Here is an 18,525-nt window from a genome sequence, read left to right on the forward strand (position 1 = left end):
AAAATCCATAGATGAAAATGAAAAAAATATATGGCCCTCTGCAAATTTCTCAACTTTAGAATTGAAGTAATTAAAGATTACTGATCTTTAATCAGTTAAAAAAAAAAAAAACTGAGGATGGCCATAGTTTGCTGTCTTACTTCTACTAAATATACACTTTTTAAATAAACCCCACACAACTAACTAGCTCCTATGAACATTATTTGGTTAATAAGTAAATCTCCTTTTTATAGTAAAAATGTAGGGAGAACTAACACTCTTGCCTTTAATTGCACAGCCTTACAGGTTTTGAGAGATGCAGTCAACACTTTGTCAAGAACTGTCATTGTCAGCCAGGGAGGTGGAAGCACAATTCTGTCCAATGGTTTCTTCCCTTTACATACAGGACAGCCTAGATTCCTTTTATTTTATTTTATTTTTCAGACTTCCTTATTTCTATTTGCTTGTTTATAATTTTTGATTCAGGAGGTCCACTTGCAGGTTTGTTACGTAGTTGCACGACGCTGAGGTTTGTGCTTCTAATGATCCCATCACCCAAGTAGTGAACATATTAGCTTATAGGTAGTTTGTAATGCTTCCTCCCCTTCCCCTCTCCCTACTTTTATAATACAATCCCCAACATTTATTGTTCCCATCTTTGTGCCTATGTGTACCCTATGTTTAGTTCCTGCTTATGAGTGACAACATGTGGTATTTGGTTTTCTGTTTCTGCAATAACTCAATTAGGATAATGGCCTCCAGTTGCATTCATGTTGCTGCAAAGCATATGGTTGCAACTGGAGGCCATTATCCTAACTGAGTTGTTTATAGCTGTGTTGTATTCCATGATATGCATATACCACATTTTCTTTATTTGGATTCCATTTAAGTAGACAAATGGTTGTATGTTACAAAAATTCATGGGATGATCTATTAGTTAACTAGGATTGCCATAACAATGTATCAAAGACTAGATGGCTTTTAGGGGTGTCCAATCTGTCAGCATCCCTGGGCCACACTGGAAGAAGAATTGACTTGGACCACACAGAAAATACACCAACACTAAGGACAGCTAATGAGCGAAAAAACAAAACAAAACAAAAACAACAACAACAAAAACATAATGTTTTAAGAAAGTTTACAAATTTGTGTTGGACCACACTCAAAGCCATCCTGGGCCACTGGCTGTGGGCTGTGGGTTGGACAAGCTTGGCTTAAACAATAGACTATTATTGTCTCACAGTTTTAGAGTCTAGAATTCCAAAATCAAAGTATTTGCAGCTCTGACAGCTCTGAGCAAAGGGCTGTTCGACTTCTCTGTTTGGTTTGTAGATGACCGTCTTCTCCTCTGTCTTCACATTGTCTTCTCTTTGTGTCTGTGGCCAAATGTCCTCTTCTTATGGGACATTAATCACATTGGATTAGGGCTCACTTATAATGACCTCATTTTCAATTAATTGCTTCTTTTAAATATCTTATTTCCAGTGACATTCTGAGGTAATGGGAGTTAGGACTTTAGCATACGAATTTTGAGGACACAAAATTCAGCCCATAACAGTTGACATTCTTGATAATCAGAAGCCATGGCCAAGAGACAGCCTGGCAGAAGCACAGATAACAACGCCCTGGAGAACATTTCCTTCTCACCTCCAGAATTCAGTATGTAGGATGTGCAAAAGAGAAGCTGCAGGACAGGTACCCTACAGCAGAGATAACCAGTAAGAAAACAGCAGGACTTTCCAGTCTCCCTTCCCAGACTTCTTTCTAGACAAATACCACACTCCACGCCTACAGTCTCCTACTAAAAATGATTTTTTTTTTTTTTTTTGAGACAGAGTCTTGCTCTGTCACCCAGGCAGGAGTGCAATGGTATGACTTCGGCTCACTGCAACCTCTGCCACCCGGGGTCAAGTGATTCTCCTGCCTCAACCTCCTGAGTAGCTGGGATTACAGGCATACACCAACGTGCCCAGCTAATTTTGTATTTTTAGTAGAGATGGGGTTTCATCATGTTGGTCAGGCTGGTCGCAAACTCCTGACCTTGGGTGATCCACATGCCTCAGCCTCCCAAAGTGCTGGGATTACAGGAGTGAGCCACTGCGTCTAGCCTGATTTTTCATTTTCTAAAACTTCTTTTGTTTATTCATTCCTCTATGAATATGCAGTTGTTATATTGACTTTATTTGCAGAATATTGCTCACTCTTTAAGATCTGTCTCAATGGCTGGCTCCTTCCAGATAGCATTCCCACACCCCTGTGTGGGAATAAGTTTTTTCTCCTCTGCTCTCTTGAGGTCATCAATTATTTTTTTGTTTTATAATCATGCCATTTCCTTGCTCAGTCCACTCTGAAGACCACCGATCGCACACAGAAGATCCAAACTTCTGTGGATCCAAACACAGCCAAAAAGACCCGAAAGATTTGGTTCCAGACAACTTATCAGACATCATATCCTTTCTCAATCTCTCTCTGTTTGCCCACTGCAGCCACGGTGGTGTTCACTTTTGTTCCACAAATACGCCAAACTTATCCCTCCTGGGTGTCCCCTCTACTCGTTTTTACTTCCCATTGTAAATTCTTCTCTCACATGATCTCGTCGTGGATTCCTCTCAGTTACTCATATCTTGGCTTAAATGGCTTCAAGTCAGAGGCAGCTTTTCTGACCACCAATCTGAATCAAACTTCCAGTGTGCCTTTAACACATCAACTTGCTTGATTGGCTTTATTGCGCATTATTAGTCCTTAATCATATATTATAAATTAATAATTCATTTGTTGATTTTCTGTCACCCTCAACTGCAATGTGAACTCCAGGGGCGCAGAAACATATTGGGTTTGTTGAAGTCTCTACCAAGTCACTCAAATAGGTGCATGAAAAATATTGAGAAAACTTTTTTGAATAAATGAATGAATCACTAGATAAATGAATATAATAAATTTCATGCATGCTTAGATACATGCTAGGCATTCTACTTGGTACTGAAAATAGCTTTAGAGGACAGGGAGCATGCACTATTTCAAAAATCGTTTTTTTGGTTTTTTTTTTTTTAATTTTTTTTGTCCTTACTTTTTCCTTTAAAAAGTATCCATTGAGATGATCTGAAAGTTGGGTAAAATTTTTCCAGGTAATTATGAATAAAAGGGGAGAAAGCCATTCCATGAAAGATGGAAAAGTTTATGGATACTGTGAGATGGGGGGAAAGGCTGGGTACTTGAAAGAAGGACAGAGAGACAGGAATACACTGAACTGAGAATGGGCCATTGGGCAGAGTAGGCCACAGGGCCTGAGATGAGACCATGGGACCTGGAAGCAAGCGTGCAATGTAATCTTAGATACAGATAACTAAACAGGCAATAAACAATGTGACGGGATGGTCGAAACAAAAGGAATCTGACACAGGTTCTAGGATGAGTGGACAAGCTGTTGGCAGTGGGATGGTCCAGGGTTGGGGGAGGCAGTGTTCAGGTGATCAGATAAGAGGAGACAGGTGTTCTGGGCAGAGTGCGATCATGTGAAACCCCCACGAATTGGGAAGGCTGTGGTTGAGAAGTTGAAAGTTTTGTAGTGTATATGGTCTAGCATGGTGTACAGTTAAGTCCTCAGAAAACACCTTTTGTTCAACATTGTTTCACAGTAATATTGATGAGACTAAAAAATGTCGAACCTCAGCCAGGGCCACCGTCTGTGCAGAGTTTGCGTGTTCTCCCCAGATTGGCGTGGGATTTCCCCCCAAGTCTTCTGGTTTCCTCCTTCATCCCAAAGCTGTGCACATTAGGTGATTCGGTGTGTCTAAACTGTCCTGGTGTGAGTGGGTGTGGATGTGGGTGTGAGTATGCCCTACAATGGAACAGTGCCCTGTCTGGGGCGGGTTCCTGCCTTTCACTCTGAGCTGCAGGCAGGCTCCTGCCATCCACAACCCTGAACTGAAATGATTGGGTAAATAGTTACTTTATTTACATTTATTCATCTCTCTTAAATGTATATATAACTCACATGTATTTCAATGTCTAATATAAGAAGTGTTTTGATCTTTATTTTGAAGTTTTGTGATGTTCTTGTGACCAGAAATCTGCCCCAGGAACTTACATCTTGTTTATATCAAGTAGCGTATGGTAAAACTGGTTTCATTAGATGGCATTTTGAATAAAGTTGCAGTTTCCAAGAACTATTGATGATGTTAAGTGAGGACTTACTCTACCAGGTGAGGCAGTGGCTCTAATAAAAGCTGGAAAAACAAAGACCATCCCATGAAGAGCCTGTGAGACACAAGGTTAGTGCAAGTTTATCACTAGAATTACCTTATGCTGCTCAGCAAACACAAGGAGCGCTCTGTGATGAGGTTGGAGAATTCGATTTAAGGCATAGTGATACCCCGGATGTTTCATGCCTAGCTTTAATATTCCCTATCGTTAAGAAGACTCATATAATTTTGAAAGAAAATGAGACGACAATTAAACTGTCGAAAGGCTACAACACAGCATCTTACACTTCTGAAGAAATACCATTTGCAAAACAACAATAACAACAAAAACTCCTTTTTGCACAATTGAAGAAGCAGTTATCCTATATTTCACCCCTTCTGTCAGACCCCAGGGGTATACAGGACATATGCTTTCTATCTGGTTTCAAACATGTGCTTAGATGGCAGGCATCCCTCGGGGCAAAAGGAAAAATGAATTTCAAACAATATGAAAAAATGGAATAAATATCATGCTTAAAAACTGAATTTCTCCATCTGCCTCATCATATGCAGCAAAAAACTAAAGGATCCTACCACTCTTCACAGAAACATTCCTTAAAGACGTTCATTGAGAATTTTTGAACATTGATGATGTTATGAGGCTATTTATGACTGGGAAAAATATTATTAAAAGTGAGAAAATTGGAATGTTTTTAGTTATAAATTCAATTAACAAGGTGATGGGGCTAAATGTGTTCTTTACACATGATTTATTGTATCCAAGGACCTTATGTCTGTCGAGTTTCAGTAGCAGCTTCCATATGGGAGGGATGTCTTGCTACGGTGTATGAAACATGAAAAGAGTCTGACAAGTTGGAAGATATATATACACACACACACACACATAAATATATATATGTATGTATGCATATACATATATGCCAGAAATAGATATTCATTTAAGACATTTCATTCAATCAATGGGAAGTAATTCACAGCGTAAAAAACAAATTTAGAAATATAAGAAAAAATAAACTTTACAACATATAACCACTAAGAATGCAGTGATATCTATGAGAAGAAATATTAACTGAGTATGACGCTCTTAAATATTTGCAATGTGAGTTAGCTTTCTTGAAGAGGAAGGGGATCCATGAATTTTGACATCGGGAAAACATAAAAGAGGGGGAACATTCCACTCCTTGAAAATTCTAGAGGAAAGCAGAAATAGGAACTTACTTTTTTACAAACCACTTAAACTGGTTTATTATAGACCAGGCACTGTTCTAACTTTCGGAAATAGCATATACAAATATGAACCACATAATCCTTATAAACGACCCTATTAGACGCACACTATTCTTGGACCTATATTATTGCATGCTGTAGGTGAAAGAAATGGGAAATGGAGAGGTTAAGTAACTTGTCACTACTGATAAATGTCTAAGCTGAATTGGAAACTAGGCCATTCAACATGAATTCTGTGCTTGGCACTTCTACAGTTTGGTGACATATCCAACACAGCTAAGCACTGCAACCTAAACTGTCTAGGCAACCCTAAAAGGCCCAAAGGAGTCAACACTACTTTGTTAGTAACACGGTGAATCACCCATTTAATTCTAATTTTGATGACATAAAAATTAAGAATTTTGTTGGAGGGGGTCTAAGTTTACATGTTCTGGGGAAAATGTTGCAACATAATGTAGATGGATTTTGATCTATGTCACTTTGTTATAATCTCTCCTTGGTCATTTGAAATGTGTATGACAAATTGTTTTTGTGAATTTGGAACTAGGAACCATAAGTATGTCTTTGCTTTAAAATAGCACAAAAATTCCAAATAAATCTTTCTCAGCAATTCCTTTCAAGCTTCTGCCTTGATCTTGAAAATTAATTCTGTCTTTATTTTGTTTTCATAGCTCTCATCAAAATTTTTGCTCAGCAATCCATCAACACTGCTGTTGTCAACATAAACAATGGGATCCACATTGTGATTCCAATCGTCTGTGCTCAGTCTTGATCTTTTAAGATTCATCAGCAGAAATTGACCCAGTTGAAAGGCTTCCTTCATTTAATTTCAGAACACCACACTTCTTGTCTTCCCCCTGCACTGACCACTTTTTTTGCTCTTTTTATTTTTCTTCATTCCTCTGATGTTTTTCACTCCCATGCCCCCGAGCCTAGTTCTTGGATATCTATTATTGTCTGAACTTGTTGCATTAGTAATCAAATCCTGGGTCAAGTTGGGTAAAATCATTCTTTGGGCCTGGGTCTGACTCACAATTCTGCCACTTACCAGCTGTGTGATCTTGGAAAATATTACCTTAGACTTTTAGCATCATTTTCTCATCTGCTAAATGAACATAATGTTAATAGTGCCTTTCTCATAATAAGAATTGTATGAATTAATTCTCATAATAAGAATTAATTAAACAACATAATACATACTAAAATCATAGAATAATGCCTGACATAGAAAGTGTGATGTGTTTGTTTAATTAAACAAATCTTAGTCAATATGATACAACATATCTACTAGGATGAATTCAATCCTGAATTTTGTATGAATATATCAAATTTCCTAGTCAACATTTCTCCTTAGTTGGCTAAAGGCAGCTCAGACTTCATTTGTTCAGTTAATGGCAAAGCTATATTCCCATTGCTCAGGCCAGATACCATGAATTCACCTTGGATCTTTCTCATTTTCTCACACTGCATATATAATACATCACCAATTATCTTGTCTCAACCTTCCTTCCTTTGCTCACCCTTTGTTCCACTGTATCTCTGTTCCCACCTAGTATCATTGCTCACCAGTTTGTTGTACTTGCCTAAAAAGGAGCTTCCTAATTCCACCCCTGGGCCTCTATAGTGCACGATCAACACATCAGCCAGAGAAGTCCTCTGAAAAGATAAAACCATCAAGGTCCTTCCAGGGCCCTCAAGGCCCCACTGCCTGTCGAATCTCTTCTTTTTTTTTTTTTTTTTTTTTTTTTCCAGATGTAATCTGGCTCTGTCACCTAGGCCGGAATGCAGGGGTGTGATCTCGGCTCATTGCAAGCTCAGCCTCTGAGGTTCAAGCAATTCTCTTGCCTCAGCCTCCTAAGTGGCTGGAATTACAGACATGTGCCTCCACACCAGGATAATTTTTGTATTTTTAGTAGAGACGGGGTTTCACCATGTTGGCTAGGCTGGTCTCGAACTCCTGACCTCAAGTGATCCACCCAACTCGGCCTCCCAAAGTGCTGGGATTACAGGCGTGAGCCAGTGTGAGCCACCGTGCCCAACTGAACCTCTTCTATAATCTTTCTCCACTCTCTCCAAGTTTCCATCACACTGGCCTTCTTGTTGGTTTTTGAATAGCTCTTACCTTGGCGACTTGAAATTTGTGATTTAATTTGGAAAGCTCTTCTTCAGACACTTTCAAGCTTTGCTCCCATATCTATTTCAAGTCATTTCAAATGTTATTTTATCAGGAAGATATTCTTGAAACATATTTTCAGAATTTGCAAACTACCATTTCCCCTTCTCTGTATAACACAGAAACTTCCTGGCACTCTTCCCAGCTAATTTTCTGCATAGCATTTATCATTTTCTATAAACTTATTTATACATAATTTAAATATTATATAATTTAATTACTTGTTTGTATTCTCCTCACTAGAATGTAAACACCAACATGGTTAATAACATTTAATGATTTTTTAATAAATTTATCCACAACCCAGAGAAGAATCCTTGACAGAAAATAATATAGAGACAATTTTCAACACTATATTTGAGTAAATTAATCCATGAGTCTATAATCCATCCCCCATTGATATTTTATATAAACTAGGGATAAAACTATTAAGGAGAAAAAATGAAAGGGGCAAAGTGAACTCTTATTTTTCTCTCTGTCACCCAGAATATGTCACCCAAATATGTCTGTTTACAAACATATTTGAAATACAAAAGCATTTAAGAATGCCAAAAATATACATTTGACATATAATATTATTTCTCAAATCTAGCCTGCCAATGTTTAAGTCTTTCTTAGTTGTATTTTTAATTGACACATAATAATTGTATAAGTTTACAGGGTACAATATGATGGTTAGATACATGCATGCATTATATAATGATTAAATCAAACTATTTTCATTTAATAATTATTATTAAAAATAATTTATATAATTTATATAAGTAGACATAGATACAAATAGTGTGCTCTTCTTTTTCTTTTTCTGTTTCTTTTCTTTTTTTTGGTGACATAGTCTTGCCCTGTCACCCAGACTGGAGTGCAGTGGCATGATCTTGGCTCACTGCAACCTCTGCCTCCCTGGTTCAAGTGATTCTCCTGCCTCAGCCTCCCAAGTACCTGGGATTACAGGCACCTGCTACCATACCCGGCTAATTTTTTTTTTGTTTTTGTATTTTTAGTAGGGACAGGGTTTCACCATTTTGGCCAGTGCTGGTTTTGAAATCCTGACCTCAAGTGATCCGCCTGCCTTGGCCTCCCAAAGTGCTAGGATTATAGGCAAGACCCACCGTGCTCAGCCCAGTGTGATCTTCTTAAAAGGTAGTTTTACTATTTTTAGTAGATTCTGAAATATCCATGAATGTGTGGTTAAATGACAGAGGTTATTATGAAGTCAAGAAAAGTGATTTATTCTACTTTTAGTTCAGAAATAAAATGTACATTTCCCCATATATTTATCTTAGTAATCAGTGTTAGTTTATATGGCAGAAAAGTCTGGCTGAGTTCCTAAGTTCTGTATCTCCCTTCTCTAGAATGGTTCCTGGGGAATGCAGCACGGTCTTGTTAGAAAACAGGTCAAGGAAAACGAAGTGCAACGCTATACAATATAACAAAGTTGATATACTTCAAAATCATTATATGAGCTTGTGTCAAAGAATACATACTTAATCCCCATTCCACAGGAAGAAAAAGTGGTAGCAGAAAAAGATATTTGAACTAAAGGAGTATATTATTGCCTGCTAAATGGAAAAGATGGTTATTCGTCCCTAGTATGGGATGTAGAATAGGGTATATCCAGTGTTGAAGTAGCCCAAATTACGGTATCTGGCATGTTATTCTGGCTGTTTTCAAAGATAGGGCAGTGTGACTTTCTCAAAAGTCAGATGAAATCATTTAAAAATATGAACAAAAATAGATTCCAATGCCAAATATATATAAAAAATTATCTGCCACACTGGATTAGCCACACTACAGTTCTCCTTAACTAAAATAGATAATTATGTACTGACTACATAAAAATAATCATTGCCAGGGGATATTTATATTAAACTGCAGAATCAGAAACTGAATCTGTGTCTCCTTAACAGGCTCATGATCGTCCTTGAATAACTGATTTTTTTATTTGCTGCACTGTCTTGGCATTCTTATAAAATTGGCAAATTTAGTTATATCATGAACCTGATTTAAAAGAATGCTGGGGAAATTAACAGATTAGCCTTTTTCAAAAGCTTTAAAATTTGATTAAAGTTTCTATCTTCAACACAAAATGAAACTTGCCTCACTGTGTATGAATTACTCATTTGAATCCAAAGACCTTTGATTAGGATAATTTTTCAAATATAAACAATTAGTAACAGACCATTTATTTACTAAATGTTATAGGAGAGAGCCAGCTGTCTCTATTTCCCTTCCTTGACTATTTGAAGTTAGAATTTTCTCATTCCATTTAGCCATTTATAAATGTTCAGTTAAACATGACAGTTGTTATGGATTGGATATCTGTAAGGTCATTTTTCATAGACTGCCCCAGAAGAAACATATTTCAATCAAAGCAAATGATTAGCATTTCCATATAATTTGACTCCACTTTTACTATGGCCCAGAAACATATCTTATCACTTCCTCAATTTAATTTGATATGGAAAGGGCCTCTTTTTAATCAACTTTAAAATTATGTTCTGTTGACTTGCAAATAAGAGGTCAATGCTAATTGAGAGAGGCCTTAAAAACCTGACATCTTTGATCCCTGCACAAAGATTCCATGCTCAGTATGTTCTGACACTTGGCTTTTCCATACTCCCTTATGAGGTTAAGAAGATGAAAGCTCATTGCTTTTAATCCTTACCATGATTTATGAGCCTCTTGGTATCCTTTCCCCAGAGCAGCTACAACTGTGTGGTTGTTCTGCATGCTGCTTAAATTACACAGACATCTGCAAACTAAATTATGGATTGTTGTCCCACAGACCATAACCAAGAATTCTCTTCATCACTCCTGCAGTATAATTTTTTTTTTCTGATTAGGACAAAGAACATGTATGTATTTCCTTCCTTCTGTACTAAGGGCATTTTAAGCTAATTTGAATGATAGCACAATAACCTGGATTGTGACCTATCATAAAAAATCAAAGCAGCATGAAATATAACAAGGTAGCTTTAAAGGCAGAAAGAAAAAAAAGATCCCCTATTTATTTATATCTTTCATCTTTATTTAAGGCATTGAATATTTAGAATCACAGAAGGAAAGTGACCTTTAAGATTAACTGAAAATATGCACCATGGAATAAAATGCATGTAAATGACCTTTGTGTCTCTTGAGTGTGAATGATTTTAAGAGCATCTTGTGATCTGATCTATGACTATTTAAATTAAACACAAAGCAAAGAAATAGAAAATTACATAAAGGATAATTCATGGAAGATTGGGATACTTTTTTAATGTACTCTTTTCTGCTGGTCTCACTTGTAGTAAACCTGTTTGAATAATCTGAAGGCTTGAAGCAATCATGAGTAATTGGAATAACTCTTCCATCTGAATTAAAAGTCTGGTAGAGTCTATGTTAGAATAATCAATTGCTTCTGTATTTTTCCTTTCTTTTCTCTCCTTGTTATTCTGTGTAGATGATGAATCATAATTCCCAGTGACAAGTCCATTGTGAAATCCTAACAGGCATGTCTCAAATTATTAACCTTTGACAATTACCAAAATTAGAAATATCCCTGCATTTATCTTCTTCAGATGTGCTAATTGCAACTCTAACAATAACCTGTCAGGGAAAATCACATGAACAAAATTTACCAAATGATTTTTAGTTATGCCTTACAAAGTATATTTAAAAAAAAAAAACAGATGGCTCTGCAATTCATTTTTTGAACCCTATTGTCAACTCAGCAGGACACAGCGAAGACTAAAGAAATACTCAAATCCACTCCTGGCTGAGCAGATCTGCTGTTCTCTCCGTGTTTCCATCAGTTTCTGTTTCACCTCATCACTGCCGAAAGGCAATGTTTTCTGAGTATCAGGACCTGATATTCATACCAATGCCCTAAAGACTTGCTTTTTTAAAGATAGATCCTAAATTTGTTTGCCTCTGTGTCAGTGAAAAGCTCACTTCCAAAACTTTCCATTTGTCGACACTCTTTGCATCCTCATCTTCATAAAATAAGGGATTAGTGGAATCTTGAAGTATTCTACTTAGTTGATACAGTTTGGCTTGTGTCCCCATCCAAATTTCATCTTGAGTTGTAGTTCCCATAACTCCCACATGTTATAGGAGGGACCCAGTGGGAGGTAATTGAATCATGGGGTGGGTCTTTCCCATGCTGTTCTTATGACAATGAATAAGTCTCATGAGATCTGGTGGTTTTATAAAGGGACATTCCCCTGAATATACTCTCTTGCCTGCTGCCATGTAAGATGTGCCTTTGCTCCTCCTTTGCCTTCCACTATGATGGTGCAGCCTCCCCAGCCATGTGGAGCTATGAGTCCATTAAACCTCTTTTTCTTTATAAATTACCCAGTCTCAGGTACGTTTTTATTAGCAGTGTGAGAACACACTAATACATTAGTTAAAACCCTAAACTATTTAAACATATCTTGAAATAAATTATTTTTGAATAGTTATTTAATTTCCTAAGAAATTATACAGGATAGATGGAAAGAGAATTGAATTGGTGCTCCCAAAAGATCTGATATATATAATCTCTCAGTCTATTGCCAGCAGTCATCTTCTTTACACACACACACACACACACACACACAGACACACACACACACAAAATCCCCACATCAGGTTATTCTTCTACGGTCAAAAGCAAACCAACTAAAACAACAAAACACAGCTCCACATCCTATAAAAGATAAAGCCCCAAGCCCAGACATATTTTTCATTTCATTAAAGTTTCTTCATCATCTAAGCCTATTCTTCTGGATTTATCTGCCAGCTATTCCCATATTTGACACACATTTCATTCTCTAACTCCTCAAATGGCTTTAAATTCACCACATATGAAATGATATCATATATCTTTGTGCCTTTTATACATCTATATCCTCTTCTTTACATATTTTTATCTATTTCTCTTTATAGTCTAGTTCAAATGTCCTTTGGCTGCATTTTCCCTACTCTTTCCAACTACTACAGGAAGAAAAAAAATGCCAGCTTCAACCATATTTTTCATATTGGAACAAGAAAGTATTCTATAAATGATCAAAGAATGCTCATCTAACCATATGAAAGAAGAAAGATTTATTTCCTTTCTCTTTCCCTTTATTTTTTTGCATGATTTATAATAAATTCATATAATTACTTAAGTAAACATGAATATCAGTGAGAAATGAATAGAATGACAGTAAGTTTTGCAAAATATTAAAGAAATAATACACTACTCTATGTGACTGTTGAAAAACAAAATTATAAAAGGGGGTGGTAACATCATAAACAGGCTCCAGAGCATTACTCTATTCAAAGTTAAATTGATAAAAGAAAAATTTCTTTCTTAATAAAGAAATGTTAATAATCAGTTAGTATGACTTGAAATCTATATATTCATTGTTCTTGATTATCACTCTCTATTTTGTTATAGCATTCCACTGAGATTATTCTCAGCTCTATTTGCTTATGTAGCATTTATGAAAATCCTCACATTACAAAGAAAATAATTTCAAGCCATTCTCCTCAAATGCCTTCTGCATCAATATGAATTCAACTCTAATTAAAAACAAATGAACATGCCAATTTCTTTACCCTTTCTCAAGTTATTATCTTTAAAGTAGTTGTATGTTAAACAAATATCAAACTATTTTTATTGCTTCTTATCGTTGTTTATAGCACAGAGTGAACCAAAGGACATTTGGGAAGAGTATGAGTCTCTTCTCATTTATCTGGGCCTTTGGATGTTTTAATGCTCTGTTATGCTTTAAAGAAAAGGAGAGAAAGTGCTGCATTTATCATTGGAATGGCTTAGTATTAATTTTTCATTATTCATATTGGTATTACAGATAATACTGAGGTTGATATAATCATGGATATTTAAGAATATGGAGTTGCCTTTTATAGGAATTAAATTCAAAGTGTTCACTTCTCTAATTCTATAAATAAAAGATCTGGACTGAAACCCCAAACCAAAATTATCCAAGATTAGAGATTTACAAATTAATTAAAATTTTCTACAAAAAATGCAAAAATTTCACAAAGAAAAGGTAAGCAATTTTCTACATAGAAATTTTGAATATTGATGAGAACAAATTGATAGATAAAAGAGATGACCATAGGGAAGAGGAATTATTAATAGTTGAGATATTAAATGGTTCATTCTATTTCAATCTTACAATCTTACATTTTTAATCTAAAGTTTTTTTTCCTCAAATCTGATAGTTGAAATTAATTGTTAATGTTTTAAAACTACACTAAAGCCTAACCTTTACTGAATAAGTTAATCTCATAAAAGGATCATGAGAAAGAAAAAGAAAAGTCTTCATCTTTCTATTTCAGAAATATGGGCATGCACAGAGAGTTTGAACAAACATCACAGGAAGATTCACAAAGCCACATTAGTTTAATTACACATCTGCCTTATCTCTTCAACCTTGTCTTTCTGAGTTGTTATATCAGTGGTTAATCTCAACTGATCACTGATTAGAACTGAGAATATCAAGCTTGTTTTGACTACAGCCTAAGTAAGAGCAGATTCTCCCATTACCAAGTGGGGAGTGTCAAAGCAGCACTTTAATTACTATGTCTGTGAAGGTGAACTGTAACTGTCTAAATCTCAGTGTTTAGATTCCTACCATCAGCAAAGGAAAAGCAGATTACAATTGCCAGTGCAAGAAACAATTGAACGAGATTGTGCCATATCAGTATTCGTAAAGATGAGAAAATTTATGACTTTACCTCTGTTTCCTATGTGAGAGTTTCAACAGAGGTTTGCCTTTGAAATGAGACATATCCAATTTAACAAACATAATACCCGATAATTATGAGGGACTAGGCAAAGTGTCATAAAAATAGAATATAAAAGGTGGAAATCACTTTCTGTTTTCAGGAGGCACATAGCCATTAGATCCTCTCAAATCTGCATGTAAATTGAAACTGTGAGGAAAAATACAACAAAGAAGCTAAAAAATAAAGAATTATAAAAATAAAGAATCCTATATTCTAAAAAATGTAGAAATAACTGGTTACTTCAAGTTTCATGATTTTGCTGTGTTTATGTCAGCTCCCTGTAAATACATAAATATTTGAATATTTTGATTTTTAATAAAATTTTTTTAAGTAAAGAAGTTTTAAATAGGATTTGTGTTTTCAGGTATTAATTAAGAAGGTAAAAGCATATATCTTGATAAGATTTTTTTTACCTACCTTTAAGAAGGCTGGCATTCTTTAAAACTCCCAACTGCTCCTGGGTTCCAGCTTGTCTATATTCCCCGAAAGAGCCAAGCTGTTAGGTAACAAAGCTGGAAAGACAAACATATACAGTCAGAATGTTAACTATCTTTTCTAATAAACATTTATTTTAGAATATTTTTACATTTTCTTAAAAGTTGCAAAGATGGTATAGAGTTCCTGTATACCTCACATCTGATTATCACAATTGCTAATATCTTATGTTATAATTATAAGTGCATTTGTCAATGTACTTTTGATATATGTACAATGTACTTACAATGCTGCTTTTGATACACTGTGATAGATAGTGATACATTGTGATAGATGGATCCAAATGAACCAATATTGATACATTATTCTGAGTTCACTAGTTTTTCTCCTAATGTCATTTTTCTATTCCAGGATATCACATTGCCTTGTCATGTCCCCTTGGCCTCCTCACGGCAGTGATAGTTTCTTAGACTTTCCTTGTTTTTGATGACCTTGAACGTTTTGAAAAGCAATGGTCAGACACTTATAAAATGTCCTTCGGTTGGAATTTGGCGATATATTTCTCATGATTAGACTGGGGTTATGGTTTTTTGGGAGGAAGACCATAAAGTATCATTTTCGTCACTTCATATCAAGGGTATGTGTGTCATCAGCATGACTTATTACTGTTGACACAGATCTTGATCAGCTGACTGGAGTACTTATTACAGTTGAGACAGATCTTGGTCAGCTGACTGGGGTCCTTATTGCTGTTGATGCAGATCTTGATCAGCTGACTGGGGTACTTATTTCTGTTTACACAGATTTTGATCAGCTGACTGGGGTACTGTTTGCCACCATTTGGTACTATAAAGTACCTTTTGTTCCTCCTTTCCATACTGTACTGTTTGAAAGCAAGTCACTAAAAGCAGCCCACAGTCAAGGGATAGAGAGTTAAGCTCCATCTGCTGGAGAGGAAAATGACACAAATTATTTGAAATTTTATGAGAGAAATTTACCTATTCTCCCCATTTGTTTGTTTCCTTGTTTGTGTATTCACTCATTCCTTCATTCATTCATTCATTCAGTAATTTATATGTATCAGTGTAATCTCATGGATATTTATTTTGTATTTCATGTTATAATACAATACTACACTGTTTATTTTCTTGGTCTAATTGTTTTAGCTTTGGCCTTCATGAGCTCTTTCAATTAGCCTCTATGTCTTTTTTGACATACCATATTGGTTTGTTTAGTGAGTACTTCCTTAAGTCCTGGCATGATAAGATAGTCCGTGTTAATTTCAAAATGCGTACTATAAATGTTATAATCTTCTTGCCTCAGACCTAGACTCAGCCTTTTTTTTCAATGATTCTGGTTCCTTTTATCAGAGAATGGTGAGAAACCAAGATCTGACCACTAGTTACGGTTCCTTGCCACTGGGGTGCCATTTCTTCTAAGCCCTCTCAGTGAACTGAGCTAGGAAATTTATGTATTTATATTAACGTGTGTATGCAGACATCCATAACTGTCCCTATATCTATCAGTCTGTATCTATAATTAGATAACATTATTTCATACTGACAACTTCAATCTGTATCTATAATTAGATAACATTATTTCATACTGGTAACTTCAACTCTTCAGCTTCATATTGTTAACTTCAGGCTGATAACTTCAACTTCCTTAATCTATATTAAATAAAGAGCATTTTGGGTATAATACGGTATATTTTAAAACCACATTTTTCATTTCTTTATGAAATGCTCCTCTCTGAGTAATATATCAAGAGTGATTCTTATAAAGACGTCCACACAAGTGGACATGTTCATGATGCCTGATTCTGAAGAATCATTAAGAACGTCCATGGACATTTATTTTCATTCATTTCTACTAAAGCTCTTTATGCTTGAAAAAGAAAAGTAGCTTTTAATACCGTGTGCATACAACCACAGCTACCTGATGGTTTTTTCACCAAATGCCATAGATTGCAACAATAAAAAGGACTTGAGGAGATATATACTGCTTTATAAGATCTAATATATTTTCTTCTATTGAGGCATCCTATTACTATGACCGTGTTTTCATATAATTCATTTTTTAAGACAAAAAGTCTGAGTTAGCTCAATTATACCTATGCGAAAAATGTAATTTTTAATGAAATTATAAAATAATTATAATTAATGTACATGTTAATCATTACAGCGAAATGATAATCAGAATATATAAATGTTTATCATTTTTATTACCAAAGTTTAGTAGAAAATACAGATAGTAACAAGGTAGACTAATAATCCATATGGGATAACTTATTTTTGGAAAGTAAAAAAACCAACTCATTTTATCATTCTGTTATTCTGATAACTAATAAAGGTTTCCTTGTCAAACAAAATCTTTAGGTTTAAAAAACATTAAAGTGAGACATAAACTTCCAAGAAATTCTAAGCCATTTCATTCCCTTCATCTATATTAGATATTTTGGTTAAAATGTAATAACATCTGTATCGGTTTCCTGTGGCTGTGACAAGTAATTACCATAAATGTAGTGGCTTAAAGCAACAGAAACCTATCCTCTCACAGTTTTGGAGGTCAGAATTCTGAAATCAATAAAAGACTGAGATGAAATCAAGCTGTCACGGCGCTGCCATCCCTTCAGAGGGTCTAGGGGAAAATCCATTTCTCGCCTCTTCCAGCTTCTGGTGACTGCCATAGTGCCTTGCCTTGTGGCCATTTTCAATATGCAACGCTAACATCCTCAAATTTCTTTCTCCTCCTTTATGTTGCCTTTTCCTCTGTGTAATCAAATCTTCTGCCTCTCATTTTTAAGAATGTGTGTGTTTATAATTTGGGCCTATTCAGCTAATACAGGATAATCTCCTTATTTTAAGATCCTTATTTAATCACAGCTGCAAAGACCCTTTCTTGTCATATAGGTTAACATTCAAAGGTTCTATGAATTAGAACATGGCTGTCTTTGGGAAGTCATTTTCCAGCCTACCATAGATCATGAGGATTAAGCTCTGATTTTTTTATCTTGCCCAAATTCCTATCTAAGGGGTCTGGAGAGTCATCCCCTACAAACCATCAATTCTCAACAGATGGGTTTTATTTAACCCTATATATGGTGACTTACTTTCCAACCTGACTCAGGCATAACATTAGGAGACAAGGAAGAAAATGAAAATATTTTACCCAAAACATGTTTCTTTGCCATATCTTGAAATGGCCCTGCAAAGCTGTCCTTCCTGGTGAACAATTTGCATCTGTAAAGAATTTCTATTAACATAGGTAGATCTTTTTCTTCCAGGCCTTCCCAATCCTAAAGAGGTTAACTAAAAGTCTAGCACCTTTTAAAGATCTGAATAGGAAACAATTGTCATCTATTGTCTCTAAGGGCAGCCACTATAAGACCTCAAAAGAACCTTGGTCTCCACAATCTTTGATCTTAACTTGAACATTTCCTTTCTATGGATCCCAGGTCTTTAGACAAACTCAACTAACTGTCAACCAGAAAATGTTTAAATTTACCTATAGCCTGGAAACCACCCCCTCCCGCCCCACAGCTTTGAGTTGTGCCACCTTTCTGGACCAAACCAATATATTTCTTACATGTATTTAATTGATGTCTCATGCCTCCTTGAAATGTATAAAACCAAGCTGTACCCCGACCACCTTCGGCACATAGTCTCGGGACTTCCTGAGGGCTGTGTCACAGGCCATGGTCACTCACATTTGGCTCAGAATAAATCTCTTCAAATATTTTACAAA

At 35.7% G+C, this 18,525-nt stretch overlaps 1 protein-coding gene across 3 annotated transcripts in view; it reads right to left on the reverse strand.

Moving 5' to 3' along the window:
* The window catches only part of CDH12 (cadherin 12), a 1,137,115-nt gene that overhangs the window by 768,915 nt on the left and 349,675 nt on the right, over window positions 1–18,525 (reverse strand). For all 3 annotated transcript variants that reach the window (NM_001131676.1, XM_024246642.2, XM_054555034.2), the window contains 1 exon segment: window positions 14,761–14,855. The gene's annotated coding sequence lies outside the window, so the exon portion shown is untranslated.

The sequence above is a fragment of the Pongo abelii genome, chromosome 4, assembly GCF_028885655.2.
Source record: "Pongo abelii isolate AG06213 chromosome 4, NHGRI_mPonAbe1-v2.0_pri, whole genome shotgun sequence".
Taxonomy (NCBI): domain Eukaryota; kingdom Metazoa; phylum Chordata; class Mammalia; order Primates; family Hominidae; genus Pongo; species Pongo abelii.